A 27,038-nucleotide genomic window follows, 5' to 3' on the forward strand; every position below is an offset into this window, starting at 1 on the left:
ACCGCTCTGAGCCCTGCTTGTTTCCTGGGGCCCGGCGGGGCCCGGCGGCAGGCGCACAGGCCCCACTGCGCCGCGGCCTCTTGGGCCTGGGTGGGAGCGCAGGTGGTCCCTGGGGGCCTCGACTCCAGCGTTCACGCGTCGCCCACCTCGGGAAGGCGCGGCCCTGGCAAAAAAAAAAAATTTTTTTTTTTCTGTCCAGTTGTTAACCTCTTGCGTTCCCGTTTCCGGGGGTGGCGACGCAGCTATCGGATGCTCACAGAATCGGAAGCTGCGGAATGAAGGGTTTGATTGGTTGTCAGGAGCCAGAGAGGAGGCGCCGGCCTCCAGTTTTCCTAGAAAAACCTGCCTCTCCCTTTGACCTTGCGTCTTGGGGGAAGCGGATCCGCTTCTCAGCAGCTCCTTCCTGCTGCGCATCTTAGGTTCTGATTCATTTTCCTCTTCCTGCGCTGCCCGGGCGCGCGGGAGCCTCTACCGCTTGTTGTCTGCAGGTATCAGGGGCCTGGGTGACGCCGCAGGTCCTGGCTCTGAGGTGCAGGACAGCGGTAATGGGAAGTGCCCCTCGACCGCCAGCTGTCAGGGGCTGGGAGGACCACCGCCCACCTGCTGGGGGGACCACCGCCCACCTGGGTGGAGGACCACTGCCCACCTGGGGAGGGGGAGGGAAAGGTGCCTGGCAGGGTGTCTGCTGGGCTCAGAGTGGAGTAAACACGGGGGTTGGGACCCTCCTAGCCCTTTGCGCATCTCTGAAAGCTGATTTGTGTCCCTGAATTAAGACTCGATTTGGCAACTATTAATACCTACAGTATTTCCCCCACAGTTATGGCAGATAGACCTTCTTGTATTAAGGAGCAACATTTCTCCTTTGTATTAACGAGTGTTTCCTGGGTAGCTCAAACGGTGGAGAATCTGCCTACAATGTGGGAGACCTGGATTCCATCTCTAGGAGGGGAAAGACCCCCTGGAGTAAGGGCATGGCAACCCACTCCAGTATTCTTGCCCGGAGAATCCCATGGACAGAGGAGCCTGGCGGGCTACATGGTCCATGGGGTCGCAAAGAGTCAGACACGACTGAGTGACTAACACTTTCACTTTCTCTGAGCGTTTCCAGAACACGTCACCAGAAGGTTGGTGCGCCTTCAGGAGGCAGCTGGTGGCATCACCATCAGCAAGCCTCCGGGTCCGGGATTTCAAAACCCTAAGTTTGCGTTCATGATACTTGCAGGGTCTGGGCAACTGTGCACGTGGCTCAACCGTAAAAACTGTCGCAAGAGAGAAAAAAGTGAGGAAGAGGGACATCGTGCTAAAGAGGCCACTCACTGCGTAGCCCTGCTGCGCGCTGGGCGCCGCCCCGGCTTCTCTTCCTGTGTTCAGGTGTCACCCTGAGAGGAGGGCACTGCAGGACTCAGGAGAGGCCCGAGGGTGGGGGTCCAGCCAGGGAGCCAGGCTCGGGGCACGTCCTCAGGAGCTGGAACGTGCAGAAGGACTGTCTCACAGTGAACCTTCCAGAAGTGAGGGGCCTGAGCCTGGGGCACAGGAGGCCCTTGTCCGAGTCACAGACGAGCAGCGTGCCTCGCGTCTCTCAGGCACAGTCCAGAGATGGGACCTCCGCCTGGGCCTCCACCCTCCCCCAGCCTGCGCCCTCCCCTCCGCGCTGCCAGGCGCAGGGCTCTGAAGACCGCCTCTCCCAGCAGAGCTGCCTGGCCTGCACGCTCCCCCTGCCCCCTGGCAGGGCCCTGGGCCTGGACCCTTCCTATCAGGGTTCGGTCGGCTGTGACCTGGACTTAGTGCCAGTACCATGCTGTGCCAGGCAGTCCAGGGCAAAGGTGTGAGGGCTTGTCCTTAAGGCCCAGCCAGCATTTCCTGTTGAGGGTGACCTGCCTGTGGCTGACCTCAGTGACGGGGTCAAGCCTCCCGGCCCACTGGCCCCTGGAATAGGCGTCTTCAGGCCGTCACACGGGTGTGCGTTGTGCAAGCTGACCTGGACCCCCGCTCCCTCCGTGGCGCTGGGCGGTCAGGCCGGCCAGGTCCCCTACAGCAGCATCCAGCAAAGACCCTGCAGGCCAGGGCCTCCCTTACTGGCCTCCTCCAGGACACAGATGAGCACTGGGTCCCCTCAGCTCCTGCAGGATCTTGGGGGCCCTCTGCAAGTCTCCCCATGTGTGATGGGCCACTCCCACGTCTTCACAGGTATACCAGGTGAGCGCTTGGACCCCCTTGGCTCCCCCACTCCCTGATTAGAAAGGAAATTCTGAAATCAGACATAAGGATGATGAAGATAATCAGTCCTGCTCCCGGCTGACACCTGCACAGGAGCTCCTGCGCGCTCACGGTCCTGCTTGAACTGAATTACGTCCCCCCAAGTTCATGTTTGAAGCCGTGCCCCCTAAGGCGATGGTCTGTGGGGATGGCGGTCTTTGGGGGTGATTAGGGGTGGGGGAGGTCGGGGAACTTTCTCCTGCCTCTGCCTCGAAGGGGTTCGGAGACACAGCTGAGCGGAGTTCACCCTTTCTCTGAGGAGGCTCCCTTGGTGTACATGTTCCAGATATATTTTTTTGAAGCTTTACATGTAACTAATGTTGGACTTACGGAAAAGTGGCAAAAAAAGCAGCAAGTTCTTCAGGTTCCCTGACGCCAACATCTTCATGTAGTTCGTGCTCAGAACCGGGACAGCCACTGGCACTCCTGTGCGGTTCACCAGGAGACAGGCCTCCTCACGCGGCCCCAGCTCCCCACTGACCCCCCTTTTCTGTCCCGGGGTCTACACAGGACCCCCCCCAACCCCATTCTGTTGCCGGGGTCTCCTGCAGTCTGTGGCCCTCCGGAGCCTTGCCTTGTCTCTTATGAAGGTTGATGCTTCTATGAACTGTGTGCCGACTGGTTGTTTGTAAAGTGAAAGTGCCTCAGTCATCTCTGACTCTGTGACCTCATGGACTGCAGCCCGCCAGGCTCCTCTGTCCATGGGATTCTCCAGGCATGAGTACTGGAGTGGGTTGCCATTCACTTCTCCAGGGGATCTTTCCGACCCAGGGGTCCAACTGGGTTCTCCTGCATGGTAGGCAGACTCTTCGCCGTCTGAGCCACCATGCTCCTTGATGTGAGTTTCCCTGCTCCTTCTTGGGATGGGAGTGTGATGTGCATTTCTAGCCAGACACCTCCCACTGCACCCCTGCCCCCCGCCCCCCGGTGCCCACGCGCCTGGCTTCACGAATGTGTCTGGAGGTCACCGTGTCCTCTCAGCTCGCTGACAGTGATGTTGAGCTGCCCTGCCGGTTTCCTTTCTTGGTCGGTGCACACTTGGGGAGATGCTCTGAGATGCACAAACCCTGGTCCCTGGTCCCTGGGTCCTGACTCACCAGCGCAGCACCGCACATGCTGCATCTGAGCCACGGCCGCGCTCTTTGCTGCCGGGCCCCCGGCCCTGCTTCCCTTTCTCCTCGCCGGTGGGATTCTCCTCGGGGGAAGCCTTGTCCTCGCCGCGTCCGTTTCCCTGATTGTCTGTCCGCATCTGTGGGCACACAGAGACGGCTTTGCTCTGTGGGTTAGGATCCAGACGGTCCAGCCTCATGGGCAGCTTCAGGCTGCTGCTGGGCTCCCAACAGCCCCGTCTTTTTCTTTTTCCTTTTTTTAAAGTTACTTTTTTTTTCCCCTCTCATTTCTCTCTCGCTTCCTGGAACGACAAGATGTTCTCGGCTTGGCTAGTTCCAAAGTCCTTGGTTCATGGTTTCTTTCATTGAGGTCTTGTGTGTGGGGGGTTTTAACTTTTCAAAAAACGTTTTCCAATGTTTCTTTGTTTCTGTGTTGGTTTTACGTGACACTGGTCACATTCGACTCCGCCCTCTCTGCCTGGAGGCCCTGGGGATTTTACCTTTGGCTTTGAAGTCTAGCAGTTTTACTGGAAACGTTTCACAGCTGGCTGGTCCGGGTTTATCCTTCTAGGCACACACTACCGGCTTTGCGACGCGTAGGTTTCGGGTCTTTTTCTGCGCGTGGCAGGTTTCCCTGGATTTTAGCTCTCGGTATTAGCTCCGTGCCGTTGCTTTCCCCTCTTCTTTTTCCGTGTTTTGTTTTGTCTGTGCCACGCAGCTTGTGGGGTCTTGGTTCCCTGACCAGGGATTGAATCCGCGCGTCAGCAGTGAAAGCACGGAGTCCTAACCCCTGGACGCGCAGGAAATTCCCAGTTTTCTTAAGTGGACCTTCGATGAGCAGAAGTGTTACATTTGATAAAGTGTGACTGACCAGGTTTTGTGTGTGTGTATGTTGTTACCTGTGTGTGTGGTTATTTCTTTTTGTGTCTTTTCTGAGACTTGCCGGCCCCCGAGTCCACGCATCTTTTCCTGCGTGTTCTCCCTGCACCCTTCTGACCAGAGCCCTGTGGGCCTGCACCGCCTCCTCCAGCTCTGGTCTGCGGGGCTCCAGACCCCTGTGGTCCTGCACCGTCTCCTCCAGCTCTGGTCTGCAGGGCTCACCTGGCCCGAGTGCTGCAGAGGCTGGAATCACCACTCTCCCTGGGCGCGCCTGGTCTTTTCAGCGAAATGTCTAAAACCCCAGGCACTTGGGTGCAGGGGAGCTCGTGACTTCTGCATTGGTCTCGACTTCCCGGATTGCCAGAGGACAAGACCGGAAATGATTTTAACATAAAATATATCATGATTTTATACTGAAATTTTTAATTCAAATTTAAAACTGCAGATAATTATTTCTTTATTTTTCCATCTCCTTTCTCTTCGACTGAGATTCTTGGCTCCTAATGACTTGTGTAAGGTTACTTCTTCACTTTGTTCTACTTGTTTCAAAGTAATATCAATGTGTTAAAGCACTGTGGCTGGTTTAAAAAGGCTTGGTTTCTTTGCTTTTCTTTTTGTCTTTAATTCACCGAGTTCATCTGTTTCACTTTGCTTTCACTTTTTAGGACTGGCTTTGCTTTCCCTTCATGCTCATTTAGTTTTCTTTTAGTTGTGTGCTTTTTAACACACCTTTGCCTTTTTAACCACCTTCTCTCTCCTCTGCTGGTAATTTCTTTTTGGCTGCCCTGAGCCTTTGTCACCGCACGCAGGCTTTCTCTAGTCACGGCAGATGGGCTGTTCATTGCGGTCGCTTCTCTTGTGGAGCACAGGCTCTCAGGCTTCAGCTCACCGACTGAGATACGCAGGCTTAACTGACCCGGAGCACGTGGCATCCTCCCAGACCAGGGGCCAAACCCGTGCCCCCAACACTGGCAGGCCGATTCTCAACCACCAGACCACCGGGGGAGTCCTTTAGAGTCGTCTTCAGCTAATGTTTCCAGTCGGCCATCATACAGGCCGTGCGTGTGTATTTCTGCCTCCCCGTCCTGTTTCGGGGGAGAAGGGACCCACTGTGCCCGGCTGTGCTATCGCCGTGCCCAGTCTGTGCAGATCTCAGCTCACTGGGTGTGGGGGTTGCCTGATCCTGTTCTCCGCTGTGCAGCACTCCCCCAGGGGCTGGATCTTAGCCTCGACACTGAGCTCTCAGTCCCCGAACATCTGCGTGTTTCCCGTCTTTTGCTGCTAGAAACAGTTCTTCTGTGAATATGCCTGAGCGCACATGGCTTTCATACATTTTTGAGGATATCTTAACTAGATTCTTAGAAGTGGGATTTCTAGGCCAAAAGTAAAATGACTGTGTAAAATGACTTTTGCTACATGTTGCCAAAACCCCCTCCCCAGGAGTCCGCCTGTTGTGTGGCATTCTACCAGCCTGGTTCTCACAGCCTCAAAACAGACAGTGTTGTCAAACTTCTGGGGGCTTGCCAGGTAGGGGAGAAATGGTGATGTCAGTGTATTTTATTTGCATTTCTCTTACCGTGAGTGAAGTTGAGCATCTTTTCATGCATTTAAAGACTATTTGCATTTCATTTTATGTGAGCAGTTTATTCAAAGCTCTTGCCTATTTTTTCCTTTTTTTTTCCTCTGGGCCTGTTTGGATTTTTCTTCTCAATTTTCTGAAGTTCCTTATATATTAGCTTTTGACCTATGATATAAGGTGCATGTACAGGCTTCCCAGCTGGCTCAGTGGTAAAAGAATCTGCCTGCCAATGCAGGGAATTCGGGAGATGCAGGTTCCATCCCTGGGTGGGAAGATCTCCTGGAGGATGACATGGCACCCCACTCCAGTGTTCTTGCCTGGAGAATCCCATGGACAGAGGAGCCTGGCGGGCTGCAGTCCACAGGGTCGCAGAGAGTCGGACACGACTGGGCGACTGGGCACCCAGGTACGTGGATCTTCTCTATGCTGCCATTTATCACTGAGCTGTGCTTATGCCAGGGCTTTCCTTTGTTGTCATTGTTTTTCTCGTGTGAACTGCAAATGTGTTTATCCTCTGGTCCAGGCTGGCTGCCCCACCAAGCCTCCACCCTGGGGGGCCCGCTCCGTCTCGAGGTTCACACTTGCGGGTGGTTTCCGAGTCCCCAGTCCTAAGTCTCTGTCCCACCCTCACTGGCTCCTGTGCTGTTTCTTAGCGGGGAGTGGTGGTGGTTTGGAGATAAGGGCAGCAGATTGAAGCTGCGTCTGGGCCCCTTATGGGGCCAGACTGTGATGCTGCGAGGCACTGGGCTAGGTGTTGGGGAGCCAGCAGCCTCTGCAGAGCTCTCTCAGCAGGCTCACTCTGGGGGTGCCCACCCTGAGGCATAGCCACCTCATGGGTAGCAGGTGAGGGAACCTGCACTCTCATCCCCTGCCCAAAGCAGACCCCTCACAACCTAGGCAGTGGGAGCAGGCGGCTAGTGGGGGTGCAGCCACTCCAGACACTGCCAGGGGCAGGAATGACCCCCATCCCCGCTCAGCTTTGTCCTCGTTCCTGACCACGTGGCCCCAGGGAGGTAAGAAGGCTGTCCTAAACCAGAACGTGTTCATGCACTTTGTTTGGGCAATGTGAAGAGAAGTTGCTCAGTCCTGTCCAACTCTTCGCGATCCTATGGACTATAGTCTACCAGGCTCCTCTGCCCATAGAATTTTCCAGACAAGAATACTGGAGTGGGTTGCCATTTCCTTCTCCAGGGGATTTTCTGAACCTGGGGATCAAACCCGGGTCTCCCGCACTGGGAGGCAGGTTCTTTACCGCTGAGCCACCAGGGAAGTCTGGCAGCAGCATTAACTTACCAAGGCTGCAGTGAGCCAGAGCCTCGTCCCAGGTCATACTAGGGCCCGGAATACTTACTTCGCCTCAGTTTCTCGCTCTGGCAGCTTTGATGTTTTGTTGTCTGGCATTTCGCTTTCATCTGTCTGCTTTGCAGCAGCCCTGGAGATCATTGTTAGCTTTACAGCTCCTCGGGCAGTCAGCACTTTGCTGCCTTTCTGTTCTCCTGGCCTCTGGAAGCTCCACAGGGACCAGACATCCTGAGGCTAATCCTTTCCTTTCCTTTCTTCAGTGTCGGCATCCACTCTCAATTTCTCTTTTTTTTTTTTTTTGGTCTGAACATTTTTTTCTTTCAAGAATGAGTGTGAAAGGGCTTCCCTGGCAGTCCAGTGTTTAAGACTGTGATTCCAATGCACGAGGCCCGGGCTTGGTCCCTGGTTGGGGAACTGACACCCACATGCTGTGCAGCACAGCCAAAACAATTCCCAAAAAAAAAGGAAGAATGAGGATGAAGTATATTTTTACTGGGGATAGAATTCTTGTTTGGCAGGTTTTTTTTTTTTTTTAAAGCACATTTACTCCTTTATTCCATTGTTTCATGGCTTCTGCTCTTCTGATGAGAAGTTGGTCAATTGTCTAACTATCCTTCCTTTGAACAGAAGCTTTTTTCCTCTGGCAGATTTTATTATTTTCTCTTTGCTTCTTTTTTCCTCAAGTTTCATCATGATGAGTCTAGATTTTGACATACATTGACTCTTTGGATTGTTGTCTTTCATCAATTTCAGAGACTTCCCAGTCACATCTGCACAGATCTTGCGTCTGAGATTTTCGCCTCCTTTTCCTCCTGAGACACCTTCTCCTCCTGTCTCTGCCCCTCTCGCCTCTCTTGCATCCTGCCTTCCCTGTGCTCATTTCCAGGTCATCTTCCATCACCCATTCACTCCTGTGCCATCAGGTGTTCGTTGGGCTTAAAGTCCAGCTTTATACTTGTTTATTGAGAGTGCTCTCTGTTTTATTCAGGTTTCGGACCTCATGCCTCATTGTTTTATACTCCATGCAGTTGTTTTCAAGGTTCTAACTTATTTCTTTAAAAAAAGCGAAAAATAGAACCGTGGACTTCCCTGACAGTCCAGTGGTTAGGACTCAGTGCTCTCACTGCCATGGGCTGAGTTCAGTCCCTGGTCAGGGAACCGAGATCCTGCATGATGGGGCCAAAAAAAAAAAAAGAACGAGACTTTAGTTTGGGGGGGCAGGGTGTCTGGGGACACTCTGCTCTGCTCAGTTGTGCTGTGAACCCAAAGCTGCTCCAAAAATTGAAATCTGTTTAAAACACGGAAAAAGCCAGTACTCTGTAATCAGAGTTGTTAATTCTGGGTCTGAAGGTGGTGCGGGTCTCTTGCTCACCTGCCCCTGGCTTCCCTGGCTCGCAAGCTGCGCATTCGTCACTGTCCCTGAGGCCTCAGACCAGCAAGCCCTTCTCAGAGGGACTGCTTGCCCACTTGGATGCCCTTGCCCGCTGGTCACACGTCGTGCAAGGCCTCTGCTGTCCAGGGCCCTCAGGGCTGGGCGTCCTGCTGCAGCTGCTGCTTTGTCCACGGCAGACCCTCTGAGCCCCGTGGTCTGGGGTGGGGGGCAATGGGGGTGAGCATGGTTTTCGAGTGGCCCCCCGATGGTTGCCCCCGATGGTTGCCCCCGACGGTTAGCCCTTTGGCCCTCTCTTAGCCCTGGGAAGGTATCCAGGGAGATCCCACCCCCCGGGCCTGGAGCAGGTCCATTCTCCTTCTCCTCCCAGAAGCTGTTGGCTGTAGGTGAAAGCTGCCTTAGTCTTTCCATAATGGGTTGTCTCTCTGTCCAGACGGGCCCTGGAATTTGGCCTCTCAGGATCTTTGTTGACTCTAGATGGGAAGTGAGTAAATTCTCACCTAACCAGCCCACCATTACCTGGAAAAGGTTCGGACACCGTATTTTGCCCCTGTGGAGTGTTGCAGAGTTTGGAGATGATGGTTTCTGTCCAGGCTGGAGCCATGAACAGAAAGCTGGCTGTGGAGTGGGGCTCAAGCTTGAGGTCACGTTGTCACGGCTTCAAGGCCACACTTGAAACGATGTTGGGTGGACCAGGAGCCCGCACCCTTGGAAGGGGGTGTGGTGTGTGCGCCCTGAAACAGCTGCTCACCCCAGCGCCAGTGCTGCGTCAGCCACGGCTTGGAGAAACCAGCAGGGCTTCTGGGGAGAGTCCAGCTAATGTGAGGAGCGTGCCCGGGAGGGGCTGTCCCCAAGAGCTTCAGAAAGGGGGGTGGCTGTGTGAGAGCCATCAGGGAGCTTTCCCACGTGGACAAGCTCAGCGAGCAGCTTCTGGGTTAATGTTCCTGTTGCCTCCCATCCCACAGGCGCAGACCAACCAGGAGGCCCGGCCAGAGCTTAGGGCACTGGCAGACACAGGGTGGGAGAGCAGTTGGGCTGACTGGGCGGGCAGGCGGGGTGTGGACGAGTCCAGACAAAGCCACTGCGGGGCCAACGTGCAAAGCCAGATGTGAGTCAGGGACCTGCAGCGCTGACTGCAGCATCTGCTCGGGTGGGGTCAGCTCGCCCCTGGGCGTGGTCGGGGAGTGAGGCTGGGAAGAGGTGGGAGAACTCAGCACCACAGACAGCACCCTCTCCCTGGCTCCAAACCAGGCCCTCCAGAGCCCTGCACCCCCACCTTCGCTGAGGACGCAGGCAAGCCCTCCGCCTGGGTTGCAGGGCGTCGGCTGCTTTGGGCCACCTTGAGGCAGACTCCTTGGGACTGCGGCCGTCTACTTTGCCTGTTCTTCCTCCTGGAGCCAGAGCGGCAGGTGGGAAGAGCAGACTCTTCCCTGGGAGGTAGCCGCACGTTCTTGCTCCACCGGGAGTGCTGTGCCAGTGAGCACGTCCCCAGGACGCTGTGGGGAGGAAACGGCCGCTCGCACGTGTGGGTGACTCGTCTTGAGAAGTGCTGCTTAGAGCAGTTGGCTTGAGAAATGGCTTGAATCAATTAAAATCCAACATCTTTTTTTTTTTCCTGGCAACATTTGGGAGGAGATTAAAGCAAAGCTTTGCCAAGAAGCCCGCAGGCCGCGATGAAGTCAGGTTTGGAAGGAGACGGAAGGACGTGCCGGCGCACCTGCTGCCAGCAAGCTGGCGCACCACTGGCGGGTCCCAGCCCTGCGAACCGGCCGCCTGAGTTTTAATTAATGCCTGCTCCGGCTTCACTCTCTCTCTCTCTTTTTTAAAAAAAATTCCATCTGCACTTGGGACCCTGGTCAGCAGGGGGAAACGAGCTGCTTCCTGGTTCTCTGCCCACCAGGTCTGCCCACACTCTCGTTCCATGTAGTAAGGGAGAGGAGGGCCTTTTAAAAAAACCTTGAAGGAACAGAGGGACTGTTTTCTAAAAGCAACAGATAAAGTCAGAAATTAAAGTCTGGGGCTCCCCAGAAGGCTGAGTGGTAAAGAATCTGCCTGCCAATGCAGGAGACACAGGTTCGATCTCTGGTCCGTGAAGATCCCACATGCCATGGGGCAGCTAAGCCCATGCGCCACGACTGTTGAGCTTTGGCTCTGAAGCCCAGGAACTGCGACTACTGAGCCCATGAGCTGAAGCCACTGAAGCCTGAGCTCCCGAGGCCCGTGCTCCACAAGAGCAGCCCGCGCACCCCGGCTGGAGGGAACCCCGCTCACCTCAGCTGGAGGGAAACCCGCTCACCCCGACTGGAGGGAACCCCGCTCACCCCAATTAGAGGGTAACCCCGCTCACCCCGACTGGAGGTAACCCCACTCACCCCGACTGGAGGGAACCCCGCTCACCCCAATTAGAGGGTAACCCCGCTCACCCCGACTGGAGGTAACCCCCAGTCACCCCAACTAGAGAAACGCCTGCACAGCAAGGAAGACGCAGCATGGTCTAATTAAATAAATCAATACAATTCTATATATCTATTAAAACAAAAGAAATGAGAGTCTGCTGGTGGGTCTTCACCAGGAGCCACTCCTGACCTGCCCAATTCCTCTGCCACACGTCTCCCGGAGGACCGACCTCATGGCCGACACCCACGGCTGGACTAGAGCCCACTCTCGGATCCCCGGGCTGATCCCTGTTGCTCGCTGGCGCAAGAGCGGATGTTCCAGGTCGAAACCAGCTGACTCCAGGGGTTTTGCTGCGAGGCAGTTCCTGTAGGTGAAGACGCTCCGAATTGGGGGGAGTCCTTCCACACGGCGTGTGTCCCCCCTGGGCCTCGGCCCCTGAGCCGGGACCCCCAGACCGTGTGCAGCCAGGAGCTAGTGGGGGGCACCCAGGAGGGCACCACGGTTTCATGGAGCTTCCGCCCCAGAGGAGACACCGGTTGAACCTGGCAGGTGTGGGGGGGGCGCTGCTGGAGGGGCCACAGGCAGGAGCACCACCCGGTGACCTGTTCCCACGCCTCCTTCGGGACACGACCGCCACTGGGCTTTGCACGAAACTGGATGCATCTGAACTGTGGTGTGGAGAAGACTTGAGAGTCCCTTGGACTGCAAGGAGATCCAACCAGTCCATTCTGAAGGAGATCAGCCCTGGGATTTCTTTGGAGGGAATGATGCTAAAGCTGAAACTCCAATACTTTGGCCACCTCATGCAAAGAGTTGACTCATTGGAAAAGACTCTGATGCTGGGAGGGATTGGGGGCAGGAGGAGAAGGGGACGACAGAGGATGAGATGGCTGGATGGCATCACTGACTCGATGGACATGAGTTTGAGTGACCTCCGGGAGTTGGTGATGGACAGGGAGGCCTGGCGTGCTGCAATTCATGGGGTCACAAAGAGTCGGACACGACTGAGCGACTGAACTGAACTGTGGGTCTTCAGCAAAGCTGCCCACAGACGGAAGGTTTTTCCAGACTGAGGTGGGGGTGGGTGAGGAGACAGGTGATGGCAGGATGGACAGAGGCCCTTCCATGCCCAAGGACCTCTCCGCAGGTATGACCAGGTAGTTCAGTGGGATAAACATGCATCTTAGCATTGAGACGGTTAGTACAGTTTTCTGCAGTGTTCTTTGGCATCTATGGAGAGGGAACAGCAAGGAGATCCAACCAGTCCATCCTAAAGGAAATCAGTCCTGACTATTCATTGGAAGGACTGATGCTGAAGCTGAGACTCCAATATTTTGGCCACCTGATGCAAAGAACGGACTCATTTGAAAAGACCCTGATGTTAGGAAAGATTGAAGGTAGGAGGAGAAGGGGACGACAGAGGATGAGATGGTTGGATGGCATCAGCAACTCAATGGACATGAGTTTGAGTAACTCCGGGAGTTGGTGATGGACAGGGAAGCCTGGTGTGCTGCGGTTCATGGGGTCGTGAAGAGTCAGACAGGACTGAGCGACTGAACTGCACTGAGGGGTGCCTCGCGCGTCAGTCTGTCCTGTATTTTCTTGGTACTAGGTTTCGGTCTATGACCATCTTCTCAGGGTCTGGATGTGGGGTTCATGATTTGGGATGTAGTCTGTGGAGCAGGAACCCCTTTCCTGCCAGCGGGGTTTGGGGGTGCCTGGGGAACAGCCGTCCTGAGGCACCCGCATGGCTGCGGGGGTCCCCCTCCCCTGCCCTGTGCGTGCGGAGTCCAGGGGACTTTGCAGCGTTTGCTGGTGTTGCTGTCCCCCCAGCGCTCGTGTGTCCTCCCTGCCCGCTTCCCCGTGTGGCTGGCTGTGGGCCCGGGGGCTGGGCACCCACGGCGGGAACAAGGGCAGCTGTGTCCTGTGTTTTTAACCCCATGACAGGGGCGTCTGTCCAGTCCCAGCCTGGGACAACGTCCTCCTCACTGGCCCAGAGTGAATGCGCCTATTCTTCGCCGTGGCTTCAGATGAAACGAGCCAATTAGCGCTCGGCACAGTGGGCTGTGTCCTCGGCAGACAGGCGCAGGGAGGGGGCGCCAGGGACGCCCCAGCAGGAGGACCATGCTCCAGCCGCTCCCAGGCCAGGTAGGGGCTCGGCCAGCTATGTGCTAAACCCCTGCGTGTAAGCCGCACCCACCCTTCCCTGGGTAACTGACCACAGGGCCTCGGGGCTACCTGATGGGAAGTGTGGGCTTCGGACCCTCGTGAGAGCAGTAGGCAGGGGGCGTGGCCTGCCCAGCTGCAGACCAGGGGTGACTCCAGGTGCAGGGCAGCCCCCGGGTGAGGGACCTGCTCGGCAGCTGTGGGTGGAAACGGAAAAGGGGGGCCGAGGAATTAGCTTCTTTCTCTCTTTTTATTATTATTTTTACATATAACCGTGTTTTATTTCCAAATTATAAGATTACGAGAGCAAGTTGGTTTTGTTTTTAATTGGAGGGTAATTGCTTTATGATGTTGCGTTAGTTTCTGTAGAGAGGTGTGAGTCAGCTGCACGTGTACACATGTCTCCTCCCCGCTGAGCCTCCCTCCCTCCCGCCTGCTCCCTCTCTTTTTTTTAATTTGGCTGCGTGGCACGTGGGATCTTCGCTCCCCAACCAGGGATTGAACGTGCGGTCCCTGCATTGGGAGCGGGAGTCTGAACCACTGGACCCAAGGGGCTTGTTTCTGACGCTGTGGCTGACAGGGACTCTGGAACTAGTTGAGGTGCATGGCTGTGTTACCTGCACGGGGGCACAGGTGTGCCGGGGCCCCAGGTGTGTGGTGTGTGCGGCCTCGGGAGGGTGGAGGGCGCGAGGCTGATTCCCTCTGTTTCCCCGAGGGAGTGCCCCAAACACGCCCAGGAGGTGAAGCTCGGAGACACAGGACCCACCAGGTGGAGCCACGGAGGTGCTTCCGAGACCCCGCAGCACGCAGTGGGCGCGGGCTGCCCTGTGGATGCGAGTGTGGGAAGGGGAACAGGATCGCATGAGAAGCTGTGGGGCGGGATGCGGGCTGCTGGGAGGTCGCAGTTGGTCCTGACGGGAGGACCACTCGGAAGCAGAGCTCTGGCCTGGATTCCGCCATGACCAGCTGCCCGGCCAGCTCGGGGGGCCCCTCTGTGGCTCTGTATTCACAGGCCGGTGTCCTCGGTCTCGGGGTGCTCTTTCCCCCTGGCTCTTGGGGTGGGAATGGCTCAGGTCCACACTCCTGAGTGACTGCTCTCTCCTGCCTGATCCTGAGGACTCGTTCAGCCGCCAATGAAAAGGCCTTGGCTTCTGTCTTGCACGGGATTCAGCAGCAGTGCCCTGGCTAGAACACAGAACACACTTCGGTTTTGCTGACCCTCCCTGTGGGCGGGAGGAGAGCCCTTCCTCCCCAAGAGCTTTCTTCTGGAAGCATCTGGTGCCATCAGGCCCAGGGGACACAGAAATCAGTTTCCAGGAGCAGGCCGGGTGGTGGCCTGGGTGACGCGTCCGTGCGGGCTCACCCTGGGCCCGCGGGAGGGGGTGTCCCATCTCCAGCCTGAGCTGAGACGACTGAGTCTCTCTGCTTCTAGGGAGGGAGGTTTACTGAGGATGAAAGTGTGAATGGTCCCTCGTGCTCACCAGGATGGACTCTGAAAACTTCAGCATTCATGTATTTCTAAATAAAGACGGCATTGTACGTGGCAACACGCGGACGATCGAGCCATCCTGGGAAGGAGGGCCAGAGGCTCTGGCCTCTGTGTCTGTCCCTCCCCAGCCTGGAGGGCAGCCTTGCAGACCATCTGACCTCGGGGATGGCACTGGAGCTGTCAGGCTTCAGAGTGCTGCAAGAGCAGCCTCAGGATGTACGTGGTGGCCGCCAGCAGAGGCAGGTGGGCTCTTGGAGCTGCGGCTCAGAGCAGGGGGCCAGGCTAGGACCCCCAGGCTCCACCCCTGCCCACCCACCCGCCCCTCCTGCCAGGCTCACCCACAGGGCTCAGCTCCCAGGAGAAATCTGACCCCACCCCAGAGCCAGAGGGAAGCGGACATTTTCAAAGCTTTGTGTATTGGGGCAGGGCTGCTGCTTGAGATAAATGGAGCTGCTGGCAAGGCAGCCAGTGAGGGAGACTCTCCTTCTTCCACGCCCTTGAACGTGGGATGGAAGCAACTGGAATTCTCCCGGCTCATTTTACAGGGGAGGGTGAAGAGAAAGAAAGGGAGGGAGAGGGCAGTCAGTCTCAGTCGACCTGGGAGCCAGGAGAGGAAATTTCACTTGCCCCCTCTGCCCCTCCCCCACCCTGCTGGGAGCCCAGGACTGCAGCTGCTGCTGGTGGGGAGAGGGGCTGCTTTCCCGGGGCAGGGAGCTGCATCTTCGTGGGAAAGCAGAGAGCAGGCAAAATGTAGCTGGATGGACTGGGCCTCGCACAACACTCAGACCCTTCCTGAGCGTGGACTGAAGGGCCCAGTGGCCCCGTGAGGTGACCCGGACCTTGTGAGTCTTCTCCCTCCTGTGGGGAAACATCTCAGGAGACCCTGAGGAGCCCAGTCCGTGCCTCGCCCTAGTTTGAGGCTTGGAATGATGTGACCCCAGCTCCCGGTCAGGAGGAATGGGAAGATGGGTTCCGGCAGGTGACCCTGAAGTGGGTGGGCAGAAGCGGACACAGGCGGGCTCTGGGAGATCAGGGAGAAAGCAGTGTGATTGTTCTGACAGACCCAGTAGAAGGGTTTGATAAAGGGCAGCACCCCGCTGCAAATTTAAAAACCCGTCCACTTAGCAAATTTTGGAGTACAGATGCCCTGTTTCACCTGATAAAGGGAACCTTCCAAAATCCTGCAGCGAATGTGGTTTGCGATGACAGACCAGGCATTGCTCCTCAAGAAAGAATGTGAGACAAAGATGCTAATGTCGTTACTTCTCCTCGACAGTGTGTGGCAGTTCCCCCCAGCACAAGAACACAGGAGAAGTCGCTTGAAAGTATGAAGATTAGAAAGGAAGAGACAGAACTGCCCTCCCGTGGAAACTAAAGGAATTTCAGTGAGTTGCTGGCACAAGGTGGATATAAAGAAATCCACAGTGTTCCTATCCACACCTCCTCACTGGTGATGCATGGCAGGGATGGTAACACACGCAAATGCCTCTCGTGAGGGCAGCAGACATTTCCAACGCTTGGCATGAAGAGTAAGTGTGTCAAAAGTTGTGCAAAACCTTTCAGAGAAAATGACACCACAAAGACATTTTTAAAAGTTTTAAGTAAGTGGAGAACTGTACTATGTCCATGTAAAACAAGAGTCAGTGTCAAAGAGGTGTGAATTCTCTCTCGGTTAATCCATAAGTTCAATGTAATTTCAACCAAAGTCCAACCAGGTTTTCGTTGCTCTGGACAAATTAACAAAGAGAAATTAATGGCCAAGAGAGGCCAAATTTGAAGAACAACAAGGCAGCGGAGAAGGGCTTCAGGGCAGAGATTAACCAAGAGGTCAGCACAAGGGAACAGGCCGCCGAGAGTCTGCGGACATGAGAGGCCAGAGTGGACCAGGCCGACCCGTCAGAGCAGCAGTGGACGGCATGCCCAGTGGGCTTCCCCGTGAGAAGCAAGTTGGTGAGATGTTCAGAAGGAAGCCTGGGAGGACGTCTTCATGCATTAGGAAAGCATTTCTTCAGCAAGAAGCAAGAACATCGTGGGAAAAAAGAGATGCATTGGTTACATTGTGCCATCAACAAAGGATACTGACCAGAGTGTGTAATGGGCTCCCTCCAAGCAATGAAGGGTGACCGACGCGGGGGAGACAAAGCATGGAAGAAGGGTCAGATGACCACGATGCACAGACCTGGCCCACGATCGGCTTGTCAAAGACAAGCTCGTGTGTGTATCGGGGAAACGCAAGGCAGGGCAATGGCAAGCTCTCCTGCCAGCCCCGCAGAGCAGCCGTCGGCTTGGTGAGGCCCCGGGGGATGGTCATCTTACGTGGTCTGGGTGCTGCTCCAAGAGCGGTTCACACCCTCTCAGCCGTGAGTCAGGGGGCCTCCGCTCCCCCAGTCACCCCCTCCCACCCCTGCTAGAAGACGTCTGAGCAGGTGGGCCTCAGACATGCACGAGGGTGTCCACAAGTAGCACTTTCTGGAAGAACAGACTTTATTCTGCATTGAGGGGTGGGGTGGGGATGAGTATGTGATGTGCTTTATTCCTACATGGCAGGTTCAGTGAAAACAAATGAAGACCCACAAGCCCGTGTGTATAAGCCTGGAGGAAGTAACACTGATTGAAAGAAAGAAAATTGCAAAAGGATGCGAGCCATGTGATACCATTTCTGTTTTTCAAAACACGTGCCACAGTGATGGTGACGACGGATGCACACTCGTGTCGGGGGAGGGGGCGGGACCTCAGAGCAGGTGGCTGGGGGGGCAGCGCTGCAGCAGACACAGTGGGCTCGGGGGGCGGGTCACTGGCAGACGAGCTGGCTCTGAACGTGCCGGGCAGTGGGACAGAGGTGCTGGCAGGAGCAGGGGCATCCGGAGCTCAGACGGGCACAGCAGGGCCCGGATTGGGAAGAATCTGAAGCAGCCCAGCGCTCCCGCGGAGCCGGCAGCACAGGCCTGGGGAGGAAATGTGGAAGCCGGGCGGGCGGCCAGCGGTCAGGCCCGTGGGCTTCGGGTTTGCTGGGTGCTGTGTGGCCACTCGGAGGAGCTGGACGCTGCACCCTGCGGCCGCTCAGCCCCTCTCTGTCCTGAATGCTCAGCCATGGTTTCCGGGATCTCCAAGAGCCTGGGTTGAAGCCACCAACCAAAGTTCAGCTCCTCAAGGAAGGACAGTTATTTTCTTATTCATGTATTCCTTTACTTTCCAAATTCACTATAATTAGCACATTTTACTTTCAGGATTAGAAAAACAGGTGCTATTTAAATAAAGTTCTCTTGACGTTTCATAAATTCATTGGTCCTCAGTAACGCTTTCCTCACCCCTCAGTCAGTGTGGGGTCTTCGGAGAGGACCTTGTTCCCGCACCCCGAGTTCGGGAGGAGAACTGTGGGCAGAGGACGAATTTGCTGCATGACATAAAGCATGCGTATAGGTGTGTTTGAAAATGAAAGTCAATATTTTCTGAATCCAAAAATAAACGTATATTCACTGTTAAAAGTTACATACAATTCGGGAAGATGCAAGCCAAAAAGTGAGCTCCCCTGAGATCAGATCCCCTGAGATCCCACCCTAGAGAGACATTTCATGCTTTGGTGTGTGCACTTTCAGACTTTTTATTTTTCTGTGACTTCAACACACACAAATATATATATATATATATATATATATATATATGCACACATTTCCCCCATGTTTTTATTGTGTTAAAATGCATATAATATTAATTTTACCATCTTAACCACTTCATTTATTTTCTGGCCACACCACGTGGCTTGTAGGATCTTAGTTTCCAGACCAGGGATCAGGCCCCAGCAGTGAAAGCACCACGTCCTAACCGCTGGGCTGCCAGGGAAGTGCGCAGCTCAGTGGTGGTAAACACGCCCGCGTGGCTGTGCAAGTCACCACCCTACCTGCGTGACCCTTTGCATCTCTCAAAACGAAAGCCACTCCCGCTACACAGTGGCTCCTCCCCCGCCTCCTCCCAGCCCCTGGAGCCCCATGGACTTGCTCTCTGAGCCTGACTGCTTTTAGGGACCTCGTATGAGTGAGATTCTGCGATATGTCCTGTTGGGTTTGGACGGTCTCACTTAGCATCATGTGCTCGGTGTTCATCCAGCTGTGGCACACGGTGGAATAACATTCAGTTGTGTGTACACATCACCCTTTGCTAATGCATTCATCCGTCTGGGGGCATTTCCACCTTTTCGCTCTTGTGAATTTTGCTGCTCTGAACACAGAGACACAATATCTCAAGACCCCGCATTCAGTTCATTTGGGTGTATACCTAGAAGTGGAATTGCTGGATCACATGGTAATTCTATTTCTTTGAGGAACCATCATACTGTGTTCCGGCTGCTGAGTCGTTTTACATTTCTGCCATGAGTGCTCAGGGGTTCGTTTCCCCACATCCTTGCCAGCACTCGTTTATTGCTTTATTTTTTTTTTTTTTAGTACTATCCATCCTTATGGATGTGGGGTGATATCTTGGGTTTCGCTGATAGCTCAGTTGGTAAAGAATCTGCCTGCAAAGCAGGATAACCCAGTTCGACTCCTGGGTCAGGAAGATCCGCTGGAGAAAGGATAGGCTACCCACTCCAGTATTTTTGGCCTTCCCTTGTGCCTCAGCTGGTAAATAATCCACCTGCATCGGGAGACCGGGGTTCGATCCCTGGGTTGGGAAGATCCCCTGCAGAAATAAAGGCTACTCAGTCCAGTATTCTGACCTGGAGAATTCCCTGGACTGTGTTAGCCCAAGGGGTCACAAAGAGTCAGACACGACTGAGCGGCTTTCCCTTTCCCTGACAAGCAGTGACGCTGAGCATCCTTTCACAGGCTTATTGGCTGTCTGTCCACCTTTAGAGAAATGCAAGCCCTTTCCCATTCTTTCTTAATTTTTTTATTTTTAATTTTTTCATCTTTTAAATTATTAAAGTATAATAACACATTTACAGGAGACTTCAAAAATACAAAACAAAGTTACATATAGTTCTACTGTATATTACAATTTTTTAAGTAGATAAACTATGATTTTCAGTCAGAGTTTCAATATCAAACTCTCAAAAATTAATAGAATAAATAGAAAAGTAGAGGGATATAATAGAGCTGACAAGCACTATGAACCAGTTCAACACAATTAAGACTTATACAATTTTCACACAACAGCAGGGTACAAATTCTATTCAAGTTCCCATAGACTATAAACCTTTGTCCATTTTTCAATCTGGCTATTTTTTTGTTGTTGAGTTTTAGGAGTTCTCTATGTAGTCTAGATACTAATCTTTCATCACATACATGAATTGCAAATATGTTCTTCCATTCTGGGGTTTCCTTTTTACTCTGTGGATAGTGTCATTTGATACACAAAATTCTAAAAAATGTTCACGAGGGTCCAATTTGTCTACTTTTCCTTCTGTTACCTGATAGCCAAGAAATCACTTTTAGGTCCAACGTTGTGAAGCTTTGTGTCCTGTATTTTCTTCTAAAGGTTGTATTGTTTCAGATCTTACGTTTAGGTCCTTCCTTCGTTTTGAGTTGATCTTTGCATATGGTGTGAGGTGAGGTCCAGCTTCATCCTCTCCCACGGATGCTCGGTTTTCCCGGCACCGCTCGTTGAAAAGCCTGTCCTCTCTCTCGTGGATGCTGCTGGTACCCTTGTCAAAAGTGGTTTGAACATGTGTGCGAGCTCTCTGTCCTGTTTCTGGGCTCTCTGTTCTATTCCATTGCTGTATGTGTCTCTCTTTAATGCACATGCTTATTTTTAAAAGTAGAAGCGTGATCATACTGTACACACTTTTCTCAGCCGGCTTTTAACACACTTAGCAGCGTGTTGTTTCAGTGCAGAGCCTCAGGCCGTGCTGCGTGGCGCCGCCGCATCGTGGCCCGTGTCCATCCGTGATTCATGTAAATCACCTGTCACTGGACTTTCAGGAAGATCCGCTGGAGAAGGAAATGGCACCCACTCCAGTATTCTTGCCTAGAGAATTCCATGGACAGAGGAGGCTGGCAGGCTACAGTCCACAGGGTCACAAAGAGTCAGATACAACTCAGCGACTGGGCACAGACGTTCAGGAGGCTTCCGTTGAGGAGGTTTCTCCAGTGTGTTATGGGCAACGTTGTCATAATCATCCCTAATTGGGTTCTATTTAAAGTGCCTGGCGCCGGCTAAGTGCTGTGAAAGTATTTGTTACATAAAATCTGTACAAGCACCATGATAATTTCCTCGGGATGCATTCTTCGAAGTCCCATTTCCCAGTTAAAGCACGTGTGGTCTGCCTCCCACCTGGATGGACGCCGCCCTGAGCTGGGCCTGAGCAGACCCCACAGAACGGGCGATCCTGTGTCCGGACCCCGTGTGCCCCTCAGCAGGGCGTGGGGTCTGCATCTTGGCCCCCAGGGCCGCCCTCCTCTCTCCACGCCCACCTTGGATCATGGCCCCAGCACTTGCCAGCGGGGTGACCTGGGCAAATCACCTGAGTTCTTGGTGCCTTGGTTTCCCACCTGGACTCCAGCGTGGCCGCAGTGTCTGTCCTGCAGGGCAGCATGTGAGGCCCCCGGCAGCCCAGTCCTGTCTCCTTGATCAGTCAGAGCAGCTGGACTCCGAGTGCCCTGAAGCTCGGACAGCCCTGAGGCCCTGCCTGTTCTAGAGCACCAGCTTGCTCCTGTTGGGTTCGTGACGGAAGGCGGCCAGGCTGAGAGAGGGCAAGCCCGCGCGCTCGTCCGTCGCACGGGTGGACCTGGCTGCATTGAACTCATCTGTGTTTTCATTTTTCAGAGCTTAACGGATCCTAATCCCTCCTATCACCTCACCATAAGCACCCTCAAGCTGGAAGTTCATTCATATAGTGTTGTTATTGTTTGGTTGCTAAGTTGTGTCCAACTCTCGTGACCCCACGGACTGTAGTCTTCCAGGCTCCTCTGTCTGGGATTTCCCCAGCAAGAATACTGGAGTGGGTGCCATTTCCTTCTCCATTCATATTACTGACCTTACAGCTGCATGGAATCTAGGGGGGTTCTCTAAAGGTAAGGGGGCGGGCGCTGTCCTGGAGCGCTGGACGCGGAGGGGAGCGCTGGACGCGGAGGGGAGCACTGTGGCAGGAGCACTCCAGTGTCACCGTCTGCTCCCGGGAGGATGTGGCCAGACCTGCCGAGTCTAGGGTTCCGGCTGCGTGAACACAGAGAAGCTGCCGGCCGGGCAGGCCAGGCAGCGCTTGCCCACCGCCTCCTCCCCGCGGCCTCTGAATGGAGCGGCCGTTTGCCGGTAGCATCTCTGAGCTGCTCCGGAGAGCTCGCGATCCTGCTTGGAAACGATAGGAGCTGGTCCCTCCCCCTGGATGTAGTCAGCATGGTAAATTCCATCTGAAAAGAGGAGCCGCGCTTTGCTGAGTCACAGAACCCGGGGAGCTGATTGCACAGGCGGCAGAGAGCGTCCCGGGGTCAGAGGAAGGCGGAGGAGAGGCCGCGGACCGGAGGGGCTCGGGTGTAAGTGCTTCGCTTTGAGCGCTGCGGGGGCTTTGCCGTGTTCAGGTGGGGCTGAGGGCTTTCTGCACGGGTTTCCCGTGTGAGCTGGCTCCTGTGTTCAGCGTGCACACGGATGTAGCTGGAAAGTTCAGGGGGGGCAGGGGCCAGATAGTCGTCTTACGTGTGCAAAGGGCATCACAGAGGACGAGGGCCCCACCCGCCCTCTGCTCCTGCGGCATCTGGGGGAGGGCTGGGCCTGGGGAGCCGGCTGGCGAATCCCTGCTGGGAGCCAGAGCCGGTCTCTGGGCAGCCATGGGGGTGGGGGTGGGTGGGGGGCTGTGCGTCTCCGTGCTGGGTGTGGCGAGCACCCGGCTCCCTCCTCCTGGGGGTGGGGTGGTCTGAGGGGGGCTCCTGGGCCAGGTTTTTTTGTTTTTTTAATAACAGGCATGTTTATGGCTCCCTCCTTGCCATCTGTCTGCCCTGTGGAGGGATGGGGTCTTCTCTTTAAAACTTAATCAAGAACCACAGTCCATCCATCGACATCCTTTCTCCTGCAAGGGACTCCACGTGTTTGGGGGCGACAGCAGCTTATTGCCTGATTTCCAGCACTTTTCCTTGAAAGAAGCGGGTGTTGCTGAGCGTGCCTCGGTCTCCCCACGTCAGCAGTTGAGTGGAGCTGGTCAGGCTCAGTGGAAAGACCGTCACAGGCCAAACAGAAATGATTCTGACACGTGTTGGATTGTGAGTGGGCTCGCTGGGAAGCTGTGTACGTGGACAGCAGCTGCAAACAGTGCTGCCTTTGACTCTGCCGTTGGTGCAAAGCCCAGGTCCCAGCTGCAGTTTTGAGGATGCTCACGGTGGCTCTGGGCCTTTGCCCGGCTGTTCTCAGTGCTCCCCGAGTTCCAGCGGGGAGTAGCAGCACAGCAGAGAGTAAAGCCGGCCACAGTGAGACTTCAGTTCATCTTGACGGCACCACTGACCCGGGGTCAGCCTCTGAGCTGCCCCGGGGTTTCAGAAAGTCGGTAACATCTGCCTGGTAGAGGTCAAGGGCCACGTGGGCCGGCGCAGGCGTGTCCGAGCCGTCCATCCCCGGCTCTGGGAGTACTTGAGGGCTCGCTTATGAAATCCAAATGCCGCACACATCAGACTGGGTCCTGTTCCCATGCAGACAGTGCTGGGCAGACCCCCCACCTGGAGACCTTGCCTGACAACGTGGGACCACCGGCCGTGGCCCTGTGGCCGGGGAGCTGGTTGGGAGCAGGAGGGAGGGGATAGCATGAGCTCTGCATCAGCCCCAGACCAGGGACCCGTGCCCTGAGACAAGCAGAGAGCCCACACGTGCCCTCGCCGCTGGTCGGGCTGTGGGCCTCCATCCGGGGCAGTCCCACCCCTTGTGGATCTTCACTGCTCTTTAGAGTTCCCAGGTGATGCCCGTGGTAAAGGAGCCGCCTGCCAATGCAGGAGACGTTAGAGACTCGGGTTCAGTTCCTGGGTCCGGAAGATCCCCTGGAGGAGGACATGGCAACCCGCTCCAGTATTCCTGCCTGGAGAATCCCATGGACAGAGGAGCCTGGTGGGCTACAGTCCTTGGGGTCTCGAGGAGTCAGACACGACTGAGTGACTGAGCACACAGCACTGTTCATTAGTTTCCAGACGATCAAGCCAGACATAGAGTAGGTGGCGGTGTTAATTCTCCACTCAGACCCCGAAGCGGCCCTCTCCAGTAAGGGACTGAAAAGCCCAGACTCAGGTCACAGCGACGGGATGCCGCTGTTTAGAGGACATCACCCTGTCTTCCTCCCTGAGCCTTGCGGGCGCGGTTCATGGCTCAGAGGCACTGGCTGCGGTCCCCAGCCCATGACGAGCTGTGCTCCAGAGCCGGGGCCCAGGGCTGCCCTGCACTGCCCTCCCAAGGCCTGGGGTGCTGGGCTGGCACTTGCTGTCCCTGTGACACCTCAGGAGGAGGCCACCTCTGGTGACACAGCTAACAGGTGGGGAGAGGGCCGTGGGGACCCCACCAGGGGCAGCGAGCAGGGGGTCGAGGACGGGGTCGAAGGCAGCCTGGCCTCAGAGTGGAGCCAGGCCCACGCCTGGGGAGGGAAGGCATTCCATGCTGGGGACTCTGTCCCAGGCGGCCTGGAGGCTGGGACTCGGCTGGAAGGTCCTGAAGGCTCGAGGCCAAGAGACCCTGTGGGTCCCGGGGACCCTGTGCTCTGCGGCTGACGGCTCTGACATTGGAGCTGCGCCCCTGCTCCCTACTGGGTGAATGTGGCCCCCAGGTCATGTGTCTCTGCCCTCTGCCAGGACTCTGCCGGCAGGTGCTGGGCTGGCCCAGTGTGGCTTTGGCTTCGGCTTCGAAGAGCTGCCTGGGTCTTCCTGTGTGTGGAGAGCTCTGTGAGAGCCCAGCGGTGGTGGGGCTGAGGGGATGTGGCCCGGGAGGAGTCTGGGCAGCGGCCCCAGAAGACTCTCCTGCAGTCGCCCCCACGGTCCACTGCTGGAGGTCGCCCGAGCTCCCACGCCCTCTTGGGTTACAGGGCGGCTGGGAACAGGAAGGACCTCAGAACCCATCGTGTCCACCCTGAGGTCCCGCAGACTGACCTTTCTGTTGCGCCTACGTCTTTTGGAGATGGACCGTGTGCAGGAAGGGTTGCGCTATCCCTAAAGCACCAGGGGGCGTTTGTCAGGGTCTCGCACGTTTAGTCTGAGGTTCGTCTGAGGGCAGGCCCAGCGTGGCAGCTGATACACGCATCTCAGAGTTTTATTAAATAGCAGCCTTGACTGTGTCCTTCTCTGGTCTCAGGGTGGGACAGAGGCAAAACCCAAGGCTGGAAGGACCTTCCGAGGCGTTTAGCAGATGTGGGGCTGGGGAGCGGGGGTGGAGTCTGGGGGCTCCGCCGAGCCTATTGCTGCCGCTTCTCCACACGGCAAGTGCTCCCTGAGACCCTCACACGCGGGCCCAGCGGGACTCAGGGTGGGGCGGTCCCCGCCCGTCTGACCCAGCTGCAGAGCCCAGAGCGGCTGAGCCCTTGTGCACACCCGCCGGCACCTGCGGGAGGGCCCGGCTCCATTGCCCGCCGCTCCGTGGGGGTGGGCGTGCAGTGCTGGCCCTCACCTGCAAGCCCCTGAGGAGGGCAGGCCCACGTCTTCTCACGTACTTATTTGCCATCTGTTCACTCGCTTAGGTGAAAGTGAAAGTCCAGAAAGTGAAAGTGAAAGTTGCTCAGTTGTGTCTGACTCTTTGTGACCCCATGGACAATACAGTCCATGGAATTCTCCAGGCCAGAATACTGGAGTGGGTAGCCTTTCCCATCTCCAGGGGATCTTTCCAACCCAGGGATTGAACCCAGGTCTCCTACATTGTAGGCGGATTCTTTACCAGCTGAGCCACAAGGGAAGCCCAAGAATACTGGAGTGGGTAGCCTATCCCTTCTCCAGGGGATCTTCCCGACCCAGGAATCCAGCCTGGGTCTCCTGCATTGAAGGTGGATTCTTCACCAACGGAGCTATCAGGGAAGCACTTTGGTGACAGGTGTTTAAAATATTTTGCTAGTTTTTAAATTGGATTAGTTGTCTTCTTATTAATGAATTTTGAGACGTAAAAAAAACATATATATTCTGGAAACAAGACCTTTATCAGATGTGTATTTTGTAAATATGTTCTTCCAGCCTTGGCTTGTCTTCATTTTCTTAACCGTACCTTTCAAAGACAAATTTTACATTTTTATGAAGTCTAATTTTTCAACATTTTCTTATATGATATTTGTGCTTTTTTTTTTTGCTAAGAATGTTTTTTTCTAATCCAAGATCCTGGAAATTTTTATCTATTTTCATCTGGAAATTCTATAGTTTTAGTTTCACATTAGTTCCATGATTTATTTCTACTAGATTTCCAAACATGAACTGAGCTGTGGGGTGGTTTTTCTTTTTTTTCTTTTCCTTTTTTGTTTGTTTTGGCGTGTAGATGCATAACTGTTACAGCACCATTTGTTCAAAAGACTGTCTTTTCTCCACTGAATTTTCTTGTACCTTTTGTCAAACATTAATTGGCCAGATACTACATGGGGCTCTTTTTTGGTTCTGCTTCACTGATCCGTGCATCTTTGCATCATGCATTACTCATACATTACATCATTTCATATTATATGTGTACATATATATGTATATGGGGCCTCCCAGGCGGCTCTAGGGGTAAAGAACCTGCCTGCCAATGCAGCAGACACAGGAGACTCAGGTTCGATCCCTGGGTCAGGAAGGTCCCCTGGAGGAGGGCATGGCGACCCACTCCAGTGTTCTTGCCTGGAGAATCCCGTGGATAGAGGAGCCTTTCGGGCTACAGCACAAAAGGTTGCAAAGGACACAAACAGCACACAACATATCCACATATATGACATCATATATTATACGCGTATCACACAACATAGCCACATATATGACATCATATATTATACACGTATTACACAACATATCCACATATATGACATCATATATTATACACGTATTACACAACATATCCACATATATGACATCATATATTATACACGTATCACACAACATAGCCACATATATGACATCATATATTATACACGTATTACCGTAGCTTTATAGTAACCTAGAAGTCCCGGTGATAATTTCCAACTCCAAATTTGTTATTTTCCAAAATTACCTGTTAGATTTTCCCGAACTGCAAATGTAGATCGTTTGCTTTTTCCATATCTGTTTTAGAAACAGCGTTTCAGTGTTTACAAAACAAAGTCCATTGGAAGTTTGAGGTTGCGTTTGACGTCTATTTCAATTTGGGGGAAATTAACATCATAACAATATTAAGTTTTGTGATCCACAAACAGTGTAGCTCTCCATTTAGATCTTTAACTTTCTCTCATGAATGTCTTGGGGCTTTAAGTGTGCAAATATTGTAACTATTTCGTTTGATTCCTAAGTTTTCTGTCTGGTAGTTGCAACGATGCAGCACCTCTGAATCTAGTTCTGATTGCCGTGTTTGTTGACAATGGATTTTTTCCTTGCCTTT

At 54.4% G+C, this 27,038-nt stretch overlaps 1 protein-coding gene across 14 annotated transcripts in view; it reads left to right on the top strand.

Annotated features, from left to right (window-relative positions):
* The window catches only part of JAKMIP3 (Janus kinase and microtubule interacting protein 3), a 138,846-nt gene that overhangs the window by 489 nt on the left and 111,319 nt on the right, over positions 1–27,038 (top strand). For 5 of the 14 annotated variants that reach the window (XR_009493050.1, XR_009493051.1, XM_059882124.1 and 2 more), the window contains exons 1-2: positions 166–13,060; positions 15,844–22,033. The exons of 1 other annotated variant lie outside the window; for it this stretch is intronic. The gene's annotated coding sequence lies outside the window, so the exon portion shown is untranslated. Of the gene's footprint in view, positions 1–165; positions 13,061–15,843; positions 22,034–27,038 lie in introns of those variants that run through there. 8 more of the 14 variants (XM_059882128.1, XM_059882132.1, XM_059882133.1 and 5 more) reach the window with 4 other exon arrangements.

Source organism: Bos taurus, chromosome 26 (genome assembly GCF_002263795.3).
Source record: "Bos taurus isolate L1 Dominette 01449 registration number 42190680 breed Hereford chromosome 26, ARS-UCD2.0, whole genome shotgun sequence".
In the NCBI taxonomy this organism is placed as follows: domain Eukaryota; kingdom Metazoa; phylum Chordata; class Mammalia; order Artiodactyla; family Bovidae; genus Bos; species Bos taurus.